Source organism: Lepidochelys kempii, chromosome 5 (genome assembly GCF_965140285.1).
Source record: "Lepidochelys kempii isolate rLepKem1 chromosome 5, rLepKem1.hap1, whole genome shotgun sequence".
NCBI lineage: Eukaryota > Metazoa > Chordata > Testudines > Cheloniidae > Lepidochelys > Lepidochelys kempii.
The window spans coordinates 123,140,473-123,156,690 of NC_136384.1; the positions used below are offsets into that span (position 1 = coordinate 123,140,473).

The 16,218-nt window shown below is 42.9% G+C and overlaps 1 protein-coding gene across 1 annotated transcript in view; it reads right to left on the reverse strand.

Annotated features, from left to right (window-relative positions):
* GRIN3A (glutamate ionotropic receptor NMDA type subunit 3A) overlaps nucleotides 1–16,218 on the reverse strand; it is a 99,835-nt gene that overhangs the window by 71,575 nt on the left and 12,042 nt on the right. The window lies entirely within an intron of this gene.

Consider the following 16,218-nt stretch of genomic DNA (forward strand, 5'->3'; position numbering starts at 1 on the left):
TAAGTGATCACTCTCGTTACAGTGTGTATGGTCACACCCATGGTTTCATGTTCTCTGTGTATATAAATCTCCCCACTGTATTTTCCACTGAATGCATCCGATGAAATGAGCTGTAGCTCACGAAAGCTTATGCTCAAATAAATTTGTTAGTCTGTATTCACAAAAAGAAAAGGAGTACTTGTGGCACCTTAGAGACTAACACGGCTGCTACTCTGAAATCTTTCTCCACTGACTTCAGCGGTGCTGAAACCTTGATCCATTACATTTTTATAAAAAACAGTCATCATCTACACACGGACAGCAGTCACTTTCAGGTACTAATTTCTTGTCATAATTAAATGGTTTTAAATAGTGAAAGTTGGAGAGGGAGTCCCTTCCAAATCTGGGGTTTTAAAATGCAGCAGGTTTTTGTGCCAGAAAGATTCAAGAGAAAATCAGAAATCACAGAAGCTATTCTGATATGGAACTAAATCAGCTTGTCTGATTTTTCTATCAAAACCTTTTTCAAAAAAATGTTCCCAGTCCCGAGATCAACCCTTAGTTCAATTTACTATTTGCAGTGTAAAGTTTCTCATTTCCTTTTCACTTGAAAGCACTTGAGTCTGACCTCAGGCACATACAATGGTAAATCTATATTTCCAAAATGTGGGCTGGAACATGCATTTGAATATTTAACTGTGAAAGTGTTGTTTAACTGACAGATCCTCTTAACGGTCCTGATTCAATAGAGGACTTTAGCACTTGCTTAGTAGCCTTAATGCGGGTGTAAATCACACTGACTTCGATGGAACTGACACCTGGGTTTAAAGTAAAGCATGTGCTGAGGTGCTTTGCTGAATCAGGGCCAAAAATCACATTAGGATAGATATAACAATCTAACATGTCTGTGCATGAAGTTGCACACAATGTTTAATGAGTTGGCCCTAAGTGGGACAGGAGGTCATCTAGTCCAACCCCCTGCTCAAAGCAGGACCAATCCCCAATTTTTGCCCCGGACTCCTAAATGGCTTGCTCAGGGATTGAACTCACAACCCTGGGTTTAGCAGGCCAATGCTAAACCACTGAGCTATCCCTCCCACAAGAGTATCAGGTCTAAGTACTGGTTATTGTTTACTACTCTCTTTAATAAGGAACAAAAATAATTTTGAGGGGTACTTATTGCAACCCTTATTCCAGAATTTTACCGGAACAATGATGGCACATGAAATTCCGCAATGGAGAGCTCTCTGCCCAAATGTGGTTTTACACCTCTGTTGGCTAAGTCTGAGGCCTGCACGTGAATACCATCATGGACTTTGGGCAGTTACATAGGGCTTTGTCTTACCACCAACCTGCAATGGCCCTAGGGTGGGAAACTTTTCTTCTAGTTGAGATAACTGATGGCCAGCTCTGTTTTGGTGTTGTCACTCATCTGAAAAGAACCCTGCCTCTCCTCCTGGCATTGCCTCCCCTTAGGACACTCCTCCATACCAGCACTACTCCAGAAGGGGAGCAGAGTCTCTGGGAATGGGGTGGGACTGCATTGTAGATGTTTGAAAGCTGCTTCCAAGTTTCCCCACAAGACTTAATTTTTCTTCCACAACTGGAGGCCCAGCTGGGCCATAGGGGTCCTGAAGGGTTAGTTCTATATTGGAGGCGTGGCCAGGATTTGGGATATTGGCGTAATGTAGCATGTTTTTAAATTCAGTGGTTTTGTAGAATGCTCACTCTTTGAAATAATGAATCAACAAATTATTGCCTGGAAATGAAGAACTGTTGAGAAAGAATCACTTATGTAGTGATTGACATTGAGGCTGGATAATTTCATGACCAAGCCTTTTACCAAATGAAATAATATTTCAGACACACACATATATAAAATTGTATCCGTGAGTTGCAGATTTATTAAATTACTGGAGTGTATTGAACGATGTTCAAGCCATCATTATAAAAGTTCTGAGGAAAAAGGCTTCCCTATTTATCTCAAATTGGAAATTATTAAAAATGTGATTGTTCCAATTAAGCTGCCTAATCTATAAATTAAAATGCAGATGGCCACTCAATTAGTCTGTCCCAGTTTGGCTTGAAACTATAATTAAAGATCATATAACTCACACTGCAACTTGTTTTATTGCACCAAAAAGAATTAAACCTCATCTATGTATATCCTAAGTATTTGGTCTCTCTTTTTAATAACGTACTTGCATTATCGTACAGCCTGATGATTAGCAAATTTTTTAAAAAAAATTTTATTAGCACTTGATTTTCATCAAACTCCATTAGCCTTTGTTTTTGTTGAACATGGAAAGTCAGATCCTCAGCAGGTGTAAACCAGCATAAATCCAATGATTTCATTGTATACCAGCTGAGGATCTGACCCGGAATTTTAAGTTTCTTTCTATATGGAGCCTGGTCCATAGGCCATTAGAGTCCATGGGAGTCTTTCCACTGACTTCAATGGACTGTGGAATAGCCCATTGAGTCTGATGAAATATTAATATTAACTTTGTATGATCTGTGGTGTCTTTCAGTTTCCTAGATCAGAGGACACATTTGACAAGTCCCTTTTTATCACTTAGCTTCTCACAACAAGTACAGTTTTATTGGCTTGTATTCATTGCCCTACTACTTGAGATAAGAACTGCTGGTTCATTTAACAAATGAAACCCTATTTGCATTTCATTAAAATCAGACTTGGTAACATTTGCTGAGTCTCCATTTCAGTTTTCTTCTAGACCAGATCCTCAGCTGATGTAAATCTTTCCAGCTCCAATGAATTCCATGGAGCAAGGCTGATTTCCATTACCTGAGGATCTGGCCCTTTATCTGTTCCACAAAGTCTGCAACACTGATTAGGCATTGTTGCAGAGGCATTTTATGTTACATTATTACAGTTTCATTAGTATAATTAAAAGTACATATGCTAACACTCTTTTGCTAAGTAGGTGTAAAAGTAAGTGATGCATGGCAGCTATTATTCTCTAGTGATTCTCTGGGGCTGAGGTAGTACTCAAATATGCATTTGCTCAGGGGAACATAGTTATAAATTGACTTCAATAGGAATCCCACACATGAGGAAAAATATACCTCACAGAGTTCAAAGCACCCCTAGGGTCTTGCACCTCAGGAGTGACTCCGAAATGGCCATTGTGAGCAAGGAAAGGCAGTTGTTTCCACAACCTGAGAAGCTTTGTATTCTATAGTTGAATTTACAAAGTGGAAGCCACGTTACCTGAAAGTTAATGACCCACACATTACATGATTGCACAGTGCCACATGGCCAAGAGTCATTATTTTCATTAGCGGGACCTGTTTTGAAATTTCCCTTTAATTAACGTAGGAAGTAGAGCTGCTCAGACAAATTCTGGAGAAACATTTGTTCACTGGAAGGTACCAGTTTGTTGGAAGTAAAACATTTCACAGAGATGGTTTGATTTTGGCAAAGTTCAGACGGAACCCAGGCAGGGTTTTCATTGGGAACCTGCCTGCTTTCCTGCCAGCTCACCCACACGGTGGCCCATGTGGTGGGATGCTGAGGAGCTGGGCTTCTAGGCTTGTGGCTTCTCAGTAGTCTGGGCTTCTTGGGTTTCTAGGACCGATGGTCCCAGGGCAGTCCACCAGGTGAACTGGCTCAGAGCCAGGGCTCTATTCCCCTTCTCTCCGAATTAGAACTTTTTAAATATCAAAATCCTCCACAAAATGGAATGACCTTTCTCTGCCCAACTCTAGCAGTAAGATTTTGGTGTCAAAGCAAATGTATGTGTAAAATGGTTGCATCCTGTGGAAAGTTTTATGAATCTGGAATCTTTGCAAGGTTCATCCTCCAGTTTCCTTCAGTTTCCTGAGAGGAGGGATTTGGAGGCAGGTGTGCAAAAGAGGAAGGGACCATACCATCTCCCATGAGCCCTGGAATGGCATGCTGGGTAGGATCCTCAGTGTTATACTTTGTACATCCTTCCACCTTCCAGCAAGGCTTCTGCAGGAGCTGTGCTGCAGGTCGTCAAGCACCCGCACAAACTCTCCTCTCTGGTGGGCAGGTGGGGCTGGGGTCTGAGCTAATCTTGCTTTAGGGCCAATCCAATTTACAGGGCCATGGAAAGACTCCCTTTGACTTTGGGGCCTTGTCCAACTCCTATTGAAGTAGCCTTAAGGCCCTACTCCAGCAAACCACTTAAGTCCTGTTTAACTTCAGTATCTATACTTTTAATTACACTATAGCTTGTAGCCTGTAGCCTGTACACTGTAGCCTGATGTTCTTTTGCTAACTAGGTGTAAACGATGCACAGCAAATATTATTCTCTTTCAATTCTCTGGGGCTCGGAAGAGGGATCCCTGAGCCTACTCATATGCTTAAAGTTAAGCCCTTTGCATGATCAGGATGTAACTTAGGCAAGACTGTGCGCTGGATACCCACCACCGAAGAAGCGGGGAGAGCAGCCACTCCCTGTCTGTCCTGGTGATATACACCCGTGAGACTAAGAGCATAATTTAGCCCAGTGTGTGGAGCAATCAAGATCTCAAAAATAATGGCTGAAAATATTTGTTAAAGGCATTTTTAAAGCTTCTGAGAGAAGGTAATTTAGACTAGTTAAAGTTCCTGTGATCCTTGCATCAAAAGGAGTTTGTCAATTGGCCAAGCAGCACATGTAAACAGATCTTAACAAGATATTTACTGTTTATTTAAAAAAGATAACACAACAACCTCATATCTTGGACTAATTTAGGGCTAGTCTAAATTCATCTCGAAAATGATTTCTCCTTGCACCAAACTGTTATCTTGCCTAAGGGTTGCTCAGGAGTGCTAGATTACACACAAATGCACCAAACTAATCTGAATATGTAAAGCTCCACACAAGGTCAAACAACCTGCCAAAATATGAACAATCAGCCATTTTTGGAAAGTTAGATCCATTATTTATCCACATTGCCACTTACAGAGTATAATAAATAATGTTACTTCCAAAACTTCAAGGTGTTCTTTGTTCAGGAAAGACTTTTAAACGTTATTGACAGAGGGAAATTTCATAAAGATACCATGAGACATATCTATTCTTCCCCAATATAGGCCATTACAATTAACAAACAGTAGATTTATTGTTTAAGTGTATTTTAAATCTCCCTTGCACAAAGTGATTCTCATGTGTGGAAAGTGAGTGCCAAGTGCTACAATATTAGAATATTACAATCTTGCACAGCAAGTGAAAGGCTGAGGAGAATTAGGCTGTTTGTATTTATGTTTCAATCAATTATTTATCTGGAGAGGGGGTGCAGAGAGCCATTGAACCAAACTGTAAACCTTGTATATGATGGAAACCACTTCAAGCCAGGGTGTTCAAGCACCTATGGGGAACAGGAGTCTTACAGGGGCAGCAGTGTGACAGAAGGGAACAATTTGGGTCTTAGTCTAAGACCTTCCCCAGACCACTAAGCCAGCAGGACATTTGCTCCCTGTGCGCAATATGCTGCTGCAATCACAGCAGTGCTTTTGGGACACTCGGGGAGCCTGTGATACAGGCAGTAATTGCATCCGCCAGGCTGAGAGATGTCAGAGCCTGACTGCCGGAGACAGTGCGAATGATGGGGAGATAATTTCCAACGTCGATTAACAAACTGCTGGGCAAGTCCTATCCGGCCCTTCCAGTGTGTGGAATGCCCATGGAAGTTGGTGGGAGTTTAATGGGTGCCGGGATGGCAGGACTGACTTAAGTTGTTGTAAAGAAACGATGACGGCTCTTTAGAAGGGCCAAAGAGGCAGCCTTTGTGCTGAGTCCTGCAGGAGTAGGTGGGGAAGGAATCGACCTCCCCACGGTGGGGAGTGTCAGTAAAAGCTATTCAGCAGCCATGATTGATTGCCGTCTTTGCAGCTGCTCCAATCCTCGACCCCAAATCTCTTCTGCTGGGAGGCCAAGATGAATGATCACAGGATTTGCTTCCTTACAGATCTGCTGCCTGCTCCCTGCCCCCAAATTCCTCTACTGGGGCACAGGACGCTCCTGGGGAGAATTGTCCTACAGCATGCCACTTGGCAACATCCCCTCTTGCTGAGTTTCTCAGCCTGAAGTGCTGTAACAGTTTCATTAAAAAGGACTTCCAACCCCTGCCCTCTGGCACAGCAGAACTGCATGTGCACATGGGCCTTCTGCTGGGATGTGTACGGGGTAGGGAGGAGGCAAAGGGGAGGCGATTTCCTTGCAGAATGTTACTGTTTCACAAGTGCAACTAGGCCTGGGTAACCCTGCCATCTGGGTTAGCGGTTTAACCCTAGTGAGAGAAGTATTCTGGGTAAACACAAACAGCAGAAAACAAGAAACAGAAATCAGGCTGATTTCCAAGCCATTTTTGGTTATATGTGGAAAAAAGAACTCGAGAGCTTTCTCTGCCACACCCTATCCTGGGCGCTGTTGGGCTGAGATATGGCTTCACAACCAAATGGCTTTATCTCACTATTTCAGCATAAGCTTTCGTGAGCTACAGCAAAGTGAGCTGTAGCTCACGAAAGCTCATGCTCAAATAAAGTGGTTAGTCTCTAAGGTGCCACAAGTCCTCCTTTTCCTTTTGCAAATACAGACTAACACGGCTGTTACTCTGAAACTTATCTCACTATATTGACCATTGCCTTGGAGCCGTTCCGCCTTGTGCTGTAAATTCAGTAGAATCAAGCTAGGTCACTGGAGTCAGGGCTACTTAGGTGCTGCCGGGGCTGGTGGCACCTGTGTTGCTCATTCAGTGCTGAATCAACGTTTTAAAATGATGTTTGGGGTGACAGTACAGGAAGGCCCTGCCACAGGCATCCCCTTTCACCTGAGATGTAAAAACACGATCCTAACCACTGGTGCTCGTCGGAAATCCCACGGCAATTTCTACAAGAGTTGAGGTGCTGCTGACCTCAATGTCTTGGCCAAATTGCAGCTGGGACGCCGCCTCCCGAAATCCAACTGGATGTTACATGGATATGACACTTCACTTCTAGTCCTAAAGCAGTGCACAATATTGCTGCGTGCAGTGAAACACAGTGTGCACACACTGTATGCAGCGAAACATGGTATGGAAGAAATGAGTCCCACCCTAGATGGCTTGTGTCCAGACTGTCTCTTTTCGAAGCCCAGTGTTCTAATGGCATTATACGGGCATTCTATACTGGATGAATTTTGCCTTCAGGTGGATTTCATTTTACATGAATATCGCATACAGAAAGAAACTAAATTAAAAAAAATATTAAGCTTGCAAAGTCTGATCTGTTAGCTCTCCAGTGAGTGCAGGGCAGTTGAAGCTAGCAGTTCATCTTTTTGAGGATACATGTTTAAATCATGACAATAAGGTGTGATACAGCAGGGCCAGGGAGCCATGGGAGAGTGGTCCTATTGAAATTCCAGGGGAAGTGGGAGGTCATAAGCCCACCCATGGCTAAAGGACCCTCTCGCAGCCTTTGGGGAGGATCCACTGAGCCCAGGAACTCAACTGATTACAGGGGACAACGAAAAAGAAAACAAGGGCAGGTGTGAAGGTCAAAGATCCAAAACTAGGGAACTGGAAGGGAACACCGAGCAGAGGACCCCGGACAGCACCCACTGCTCCTTGAAGAGTGGTCGAGGGGAGGTATATAAACCCTAGGCTGATCGAGGCCTGGTTCCCTGCAGACTAGAGAGAGGTTACTACAGGTCAAATGGAGTACCTGCAGCCAATTAAGGCCCAGTCAGAGACCTAATAAAAACCCCCTGCTTCTGTCAGATAGTTTGGGGGGCGGGGGGAAGAGATGACTAGAGTTTGGAGGGGTATTGCTGTGAACTGGCAGACCAGAGGACTAGAGAAAAGGAGACCCTGCCCAAGTAGAGCAGGGAGACTCCCACTAGCATCGAGGACTGAGGGTAACCCTACCCAAGAGGGAAGAGGGTAAGAAGCCTGTGGAGAGGAAGAGGCTGTGACTCAGGGTAGGGAGCGGACCCTGACCCCTTCCCTGCTTTCCTCCTCTTCCTCCGTCCTGGGACACTAGCGGAGCCCTCAGTGCCCAAGAACAGGGACATGGGGTGGTTCCCCGACTCACCACACCAAGAAAAAGTGCAGGACCCACCATAGTAGTGTCAGCCATTTGCCACAGAGGTTAACACTATGTTAGTATAGTTGGCATAAAATCAGGAACAACTGTTAAAATCGCAGCTAGAAGTTTTTATTTAAGACGCTAAGGATTTAATTAGATGACTGGGAAATTAGAAACAAGAGTTACAGTTGGCTGGGGGAGGAAAGTCCAAATGCTTGAAACATCAACTTTAAAAACCAAGTGACACGGTTTTTAAAAATGAATGGCTCAAGGACTGTCCCTAGGAAAACCCCAGTAGTTAATCTAGCCTCATCTCCTTCATAAACTGCTTTTGCATCATTTATAGCTAAAAAGTGTGCGTCCCATTTTGAGTCTTTCACAAGGGCAAAATAAGCACCAGGCTGGAAAACTCAGGGATCTCGCCTGTGCCCTGGCTGAGTAACTGGGCTGTGCAATGAGGAAAAAGGAATTATCTGCCCACGGGAAGAGAGTGACTCTAGAGCTGATCCATGGCTGCCACTGCCATCCACTTATAAGGGCAGAATTTCACCCCTTCTTTCACTGTTACCCTCAGGGACTGTTGTGACATTCAGCAAAGAACCAGAACATTGTTAGCTTCCATCCTTAAAACCAGAGCAACACGGATCTTGCCAGAAATGACGTGACAGATATGACCCTTCCTTTCACAAACACATGTTCTATGACCCCCCCCAAGAACATCGAGCAGTGCAGGGACTCGAACATTACTAAATAAAGTCAAACAATTCATACGCTGAGCTACTAGCACTGACATTTCGTTCCGAAGGGCCATTAGATGGCACTCTGTGCCTGCTTCAAAGAGCCACCAGAGCGATATCAACTGTCCAGCCTCTCTCCTCTTCTAATTTCCAGTGCACTCCTTGCGATACATGTATGTGCCGTTCCTGGAGGTCTCTTTATTGTTCTATTTTACAGTATTCAAATTCTTCCATTTCAGCTAACCCCAAACTTATTTTGGCAACAGGATTTATTAAAACCGAATCCTATTTCTTACTCCATCTTCAGAGTCCCACTCCTACAACTTTTACTCAGCTGAGCATTTCTTGTTGATATAAATAACCCCATCAGCTTCAATTAGGCTACTTTCTTGAGGGTGAGATTGCTCGTATGAGGAAAGGTTGCAGGATCTGTTCCTCTGAATACAATTAATTACTTAGGGATAGAAAATAATTGCCTTCAGTCTCTCACCTTATTCCTCAAAGAGCTCAATCTGGCTATATGGATCACAGAATCATAGAATATTAGGGTTGGAAGAGACCTCAGGAGGTCATCTAGTCCAACCCCCTGCTCAAAGCAGGACCGACCCCAACTAAATCATCCCAGCCAGGGCTTTGTCAAGCCAGGCCGTAAAAACCTCTAAGCATGGAGATTCCACCACCTCCCTAGGGAACTCATTCCAGTGCTTCACCAGCCTCCTAGTGAAACAGTTTTTCCTAATATCCAACCTAAACTTCCCTACTGCAACTTGAGACCACTGCTCCTTGTTCTATATGTTGTATTCATCAGCTATGTGGCCTAGGACTTATAACCTATAAATAAGATCATCAAACCTTTAAATATTTCAGTGCAGGCTGGTAATTTATATTCACCTTTTAATTTTTAATCACCATTCACAAGTTTTTCTGACGTAGGCCCAAATTAATTCACTATTATAGAAACACGAGGCAACACAATATCAGCACATTTGAATGTTTGTGAGTTAGATGATTTTTAGTAATGTTTGGAACTTGCTTTGGGATAGGGCTGGAATGTCAGACACACAATCAGGGCATGACCCTGTCAAAGAGAGTTTTGCCTCTGTCAAGACAAGAGGACTAGAGCCCTGAGCATGTTACAAGGGCACAGTCTTCAATAAGAACATATCAAAAACCGAGAGGCTGTGCTCAGCAGCATTGTAATGATGATGTTCTCGGACTGTACTCATATACAGGAGAGAGGAAGATTCAAATTTCTGCTGTGCCACAGGCTTCCTGTGGAAGTAGGTCACTTAGCCTCTCTGTGCCTCAGTTCCCCATCTGTAAAATGGGGATAATAGCACTGCCTGATCTCACAGGATAAACACATTACAGAGTGTGAGGTGTTACATAAGCACCTCAGATCATGCCTTTCATTCCAAGAATGCACACCCCTTAGTTAACAAAGTGGGGTAAATATTGTCTTCCTTTTGCAGTTGGGAGAATCAGAGGCAAGGTCAAGTGGCATGTCCTGGATCACACAACAAGTCTCTGGCAGAATGAGAAACCAAACCCAGGTCTCTTAATTCCCAGTTTCCTGTTCAAACCACTAGACACACTGGCTCATTGCATAAAATATTGCCTGAAATAAGTAGGGAGTATTTTATGGATTATTTTCAGACTAATGTAAAGGAACCGTTTGTCTAGGAAAGCATAGCAGCAACGTTCTTTCAACTGACATTTGTTTCAGCAGACGCTAGCGTTTTCAGTCATTTGAACGTTGTGATTTCTGAAATCAGTCTTCCTGACTAAAATATTCAGCAATGAGATTAAACAGGATTGTGTGGGGGATATCAATCAAAGATTAGCCCAAGGCTTGTGGTATATACAACTAAAAGGCTACTTCTAATGCTGTTCTAATATGCAAGAGGAAAATGTGAATTTTTAAAATTTTGTTTGGGTTAGGATCAGAACATTTCTGTTCCCATCTTAAAGAATTCTTTAAAAAGGAAATTATAGGACAAATGATCCACACCTATAAAAAGCCCTAGCTGGTGTAAATGGGTATCTACTTCCTGTAAGGGCCACGCATGCACCTTGTGTAGTCATTAATATCAATGCAAAGTGAGTGCAAGTTGGAGTATGAAACACAACCCTGTACGAATGGCCATGATTTATTCCCACTTGGCACTGATGTAAATGACCGCATAAAGTGCACGGCAATGTAGAATCTGGGCCCCAGTCCTTGAAGTCAATGCAGCAGTGCTGATTCACATCTAGCCCCATGTATGTGTACGTATGTTTTACATGACACCTGTTTTTGACCAAAGGTAAACACACCATAGTGCACTCTGGGAAGGCAAGCCCACATGGGTAGGGCCATGTATCCTCCCATCTTACATCGGTGATGATGTCTGACATGACCACTTGCAGGATGCTAGCAGCAGGAGAATGCTGGTGCTGGTCCAACAATGTTAGCGCTCTATTCCTGCAGCTGCCCCTGGAGGAAGTGGAAATGGCCCCAGTATTTCTCCATAGGGAGAAGAAGCCCAGACTTTTTCCTACCAGGAGCTGTCTCCCCACCAAGACAGAACCAAGCTGAAATCTCTATAGTGAAAAATAGCCAGTGATGGACAGGGCAGCTTCCCCACAAAGACTGCTTTGTGGTATGGCTGCGGCCTACTCCCTCCTCAAATACGTCCCCTTAATGCCGTTCTGCAGGTGGGAAGGGAGGACTCCCATGTGAAGCTTTTCCTCCTCAAAAATAAGCTCCTACTCAGATTAAAGAGTCTTTTAGCTTTCCCTTCCCAGGTAAAGTGAGGGGAGGGAGGAGGCACAAAGTGCAGGAGACTCATTCATATTTAGTCAAACAAATATCGCTGTTTCAGAGGCCAGTAGCAGTAAACAAAATGGCCTGTGGGTAAAAGTAGTTCTGACCGTTGTGCATTTTGGCAAAAACCTTTGGCGTTGGGCACTATATCAAAATCTCATTAACTATTTTTGCCCTTGCTCAGTATTTTACTGATATTGCCCCCCAGCCAGCAAATAGCAGTAACCATATAAATGATGGCTTCACAATGAAAAATCGAGTTGATCTGGAAATACGGGCCTTTGCGCTGCATGTCCTTCCATGCAAAAATCTGCATTTGCTATTGCGTTATGGCTCTCTGGAAAGGAACGACTATGACAGGTTAAAAGGGACAGTCTTTATTTGCCAGTAGATAATAAGTTAAAAGATTTAATCTTAATTTTGTGGGTACGATGTTAAAGATAGGTGGCATGCTTTAACGAAGTGAGCATGGGAATGAGTGGTAGGGATTCTTCAATACTAGTTCCACTGCTGACCCGAACTCACTGTGTGACCTTCAGAAAGTCCCTTAACGGCTCAGTGCCTCAGTTTACCTGTATGTAAAACAATACTATATACCTTCTTCACAGGGATGCTGTGATAATTAGTTAATGATTGCAAAGCTCTTTGTAAATGCGAAGCACTATAAATGCTAAAAATGATTATGCCAAGAATACATGTCGTATTACTATTTATGTTGTGTTAAGAAAGCTGTATGAGATCTTTGGTTTAGTTATAAAACCTTTCAGAGAATGGTGCTTCAAAGTCTGATTCGGCTAAACTCTGGCTACAATGAATTAAAATACTTTCAAACCACTGGGCCAAATGAATCAATGCAGGTACACCAGGGATGAGTTTGGCCACTGACTCTCCAGACTTCCTTCCTTTCTTCTAGCTAAACTAGTCTAATTCCATCCAGTACAGATAAGTACTTACATCATGCTCATCAATACAATTAGAGTTGGTGAAACTCTTCGGACTGGTTCCTTGGCATTGACTTTAATGGATCGATGATGATTTACACCAACTGAGGATCTGGCCCTTGGTTTCCAAAAATATCCATTACAAGCTTAGCACCACCTGCTGGCAATCAGCCAATACTTAAGGGCTAGGCTTAGGCACAGTTAGTGCAAGTCAATATTATTTATGTAATTATCAAGCTGAAAAATATAAAAATAGCAAATGTACACACAGCATTTGACTGGGAGGAGAGGGAGACACACTTTGCACGTTGCTTTTCTTCTCAGATTATAAACGCTTCCAAGCAGGGGCACCATCTCTAACTCTGTACACAGCACCTTGCCCAGCTGACCTAGGATCCTGACTGGGGTCTCTGAACGCTACTGTAGTAAATGAAATAATAGCGATAGCAATAATTTTCACCTACTTTGGGTAACTAGATCACGTAGTCCTGCATCTTGTGTCGTCATTAATATCAAGGCAAGCGGAGTGTGAAACATGATCCAATATGGAAGGCACCGATTTATTTCCACTTTGCACTGGTGTAAATGACTGCAAGAGATGCACAGCAATGCAGAATCTGGGCCCCAACTCTTGAGGACAATGGAGCAGTGCTAATTTACACCCGCTGATTTACACTCCGCTGATTTATACAAATGCATTCATTTTTGATCATTATTCACTAAGCACTTCTGACAAATAATTGCCAGCTGCTGGATTGTTTGCAAACAGTTTTTATTACCTGCTCAGTATTTATTGTTCTCTGTGTTGTGCAACTGGTCATGTAAGTCACATGCTATTGGGCTTTTTTCTCCTTGACTGTGACTTTTTTTTTTTTTTAAGTGAGAATAACAAAAAATGAAAACAAATTCTGGGATGCATTTTTTAATGGGTCTGTAACAAAATCTCTGAAAATGTCAGGCCTCACAAACATTTTCATTAAGACTCAAGGCTGTTTAAGTTCTCACGAATGATGGATAATAACAATGACTCCGAGGATCACAGGGAACCCAGCTTAGGAACCTGTATGTGCAAAAATATCCTACAGTTTTTTAACTCTTTGGCTGGCTGTAAGTGGCGTGTAGAAGCACCTTCTGCTCCCTGACAACCTGAAAGAAAGGGATGATAGAGCAACAATATCCATGAATTTGACAGGAACCTATGAGCCAAGCAACTGTTTGCCTCTATTGGATAAATTACTGCTTCCCGAGTTGGAGAAACTGCAATACAGAAGACAAAGAAAAATATATTTCCCAATCTCAGTTTTGATCCTCCACATACTCATGCCTCTGTTTCACTGAATAAGACCTTCTGCATCAGTTTTCCAGGAAAGGAAGTTAGATCTGGCAGCGCCCGCAACCCCTCACCCCAACCTGGATGTTGAAAAAAGAATAAGTATGCAGCACCAGCATGCAGCAACCAATTCTAGATAGCATTTTACCAGCTGGCTTGGTGGGAGAATTTAAGTATTCTATAAAATGCCCTGCTTAATGCACTTAAAACCATTACTACTAATAAACAGAATGGTTTGATCTGCTGCCGCCAACTGTGGACAACAGTGGGGCATTTAGTCACCAGCTTGAGAAGGCAGAGGTACAAGCTCATGCCAGGGTTGCCCCTGGTGCTGAGAGGACTTTAGCTTAAACCAACTTGGTATAAACCAGGTGTAAATCAGTGGGAGAGCGCTGACCCCACAATGGTTTGCTTTGGTTGAAGGAAGTCAATTTCAAATGCACCCTTTGGTTAAGCCAATGCAAAAACGTGTGGAGAGAAGACTCTGGTCCGCTCTCTGGCTGCTATTGTGGCCACAGGGTGCACAGTGTTGACCGTGCACACACCTATTCCCGTTATGAGGGAATAGCTGGTATCGTTAGGGATCTGCCATCCCTGCCCTACCTCCAGCTTGACTCATTTTCCACTCCATAGCAGCACAAAAAATTCTCCCACAGAACTAGGTATTGTAATAGGACCTGCCTGTGGGCTTCCAGCATTCTTTCCTGCCACCCTAGGCAGCAGAGCTGGATGGGTGCTGGTGAAACTAGCATCCTCCAGTCACTGAAGAGAAGACAGGGAGTTAGACCAAGCGTCAGGGATTCATAAAAATGTACGGCTAGAACGGACCTCTAGAAGTCATCTAGCCCAGCCCCCGCACTGAGGCAGGGCCAAGTAAACCTAGATCACCCCTGGTAGGTGTTTGTCCAACTTGTTCTTGACAACCTCCAATGATGGGGATTCCACAATCTCCCTTGGAAGCCTGCTCATATTTCACCTTGTATGCACAGAATCCCTGTTTACATTAATTGGGGCCCTGCCTGGAGAACAAAGATAGAATTATAGCCGCAGGAAGGATTTTTACTCTCTGCTGCTTCTTCCACCACATAAAATATTTAGTAATAACTCCCTTCCTTGTAGTGGTTTTGTCAGGATAAATACATTAAAGATTGTGAAGCATTTTGAGATCTTCAGAGGAAAAGCACTAGATAATAAATAGATAGTAGTAATAATAAATAATACAAATTATTATTGGAGTAGTATGCAGAGGACCCAGTCAGGATCAAGGCAACGTTGTGCTAGGTGGTGGACACACAGATACAAAGATACGGGCATACATTTTCAAACATGATGAGTGAATTTAGGCCCGTGGTTACTGGGAGCTCAACTTGAGACAGCCTAAAAGGACGTGATTTTTAGAAACTGCTGAGCAACCGGTCTCTGAAAATCGGGGGCTTTTCAGGAGTCTCAAGTTGGATCCCCCAAAATGAGGCACCCAAAACTCCTAGTCACTTGTGCAAATTTAGGCGATGATTCCTGCCCCAACAGATTAATCTTCTGTTTCTGCAGCAGATTTTCAAAAATGAAATGGCTGCCTTTAAATTGATAATCTCCCTGTCTTCAGTACTTATACGGTTGCAGTACTATAGTCTCTGAGCCCCTCACGATAATGTATTTTTTCCTCTAGGCACCCCTGGGAAGTAGGGCAGTATCAGCTGCATTTTACACCCGAGGAACTGAGGCACAGAGAGATTAAGATACTTGTCCAAAGTCATAGAGGAAATCTGTGGCAGAGCAGGTGTGCCAACAGATAGGCTGGCGCGCTAATCGCTGGATTATCCTTTGTCTCCATCGTTGGCCCACTAATCCCTCAATTCTTTTAGATCTATGGTATTTGTTTGTACAAAGTTTCTGCTTCAAGTCCTCAAAAGTATCCATTACCACCTCAAATTCTCATTTCTACTCCCCCTAGCATCTCTAATCAAGTTCCCAGTTATCTAAATAGTTATTAAATATTTAATCTGGGATTATAACAGATATTGGTGCAATCTGCAAAAAGATATTGATAACAATTCGAATGACCCTGGATTTAATTAAGTGAATAAAAGGATTAGAATCAAGACGTATGGGATGGACAAAGGGTTAGTGTTTATTTTTTTAAAGAGTAATTGTATTAAAATTCTTGTAGCTTTAAAGTAGAGAAAATGGTAGATGGCAAAATTCAAAGCTAAGGTTGAATAATATATTGAACCTTTGCTACTATTATTTTTTTGTATTGAAGTAATACCTCCAGACCACACTGTGCTAACAACTGTAAGCACATGAAAAGATAGTCTCTGCCCGAAAGGGTTTACAGTTTCAGCATATATTGATTTATTCTGGTAAACACATCAAAAATCAAACAGCAAATA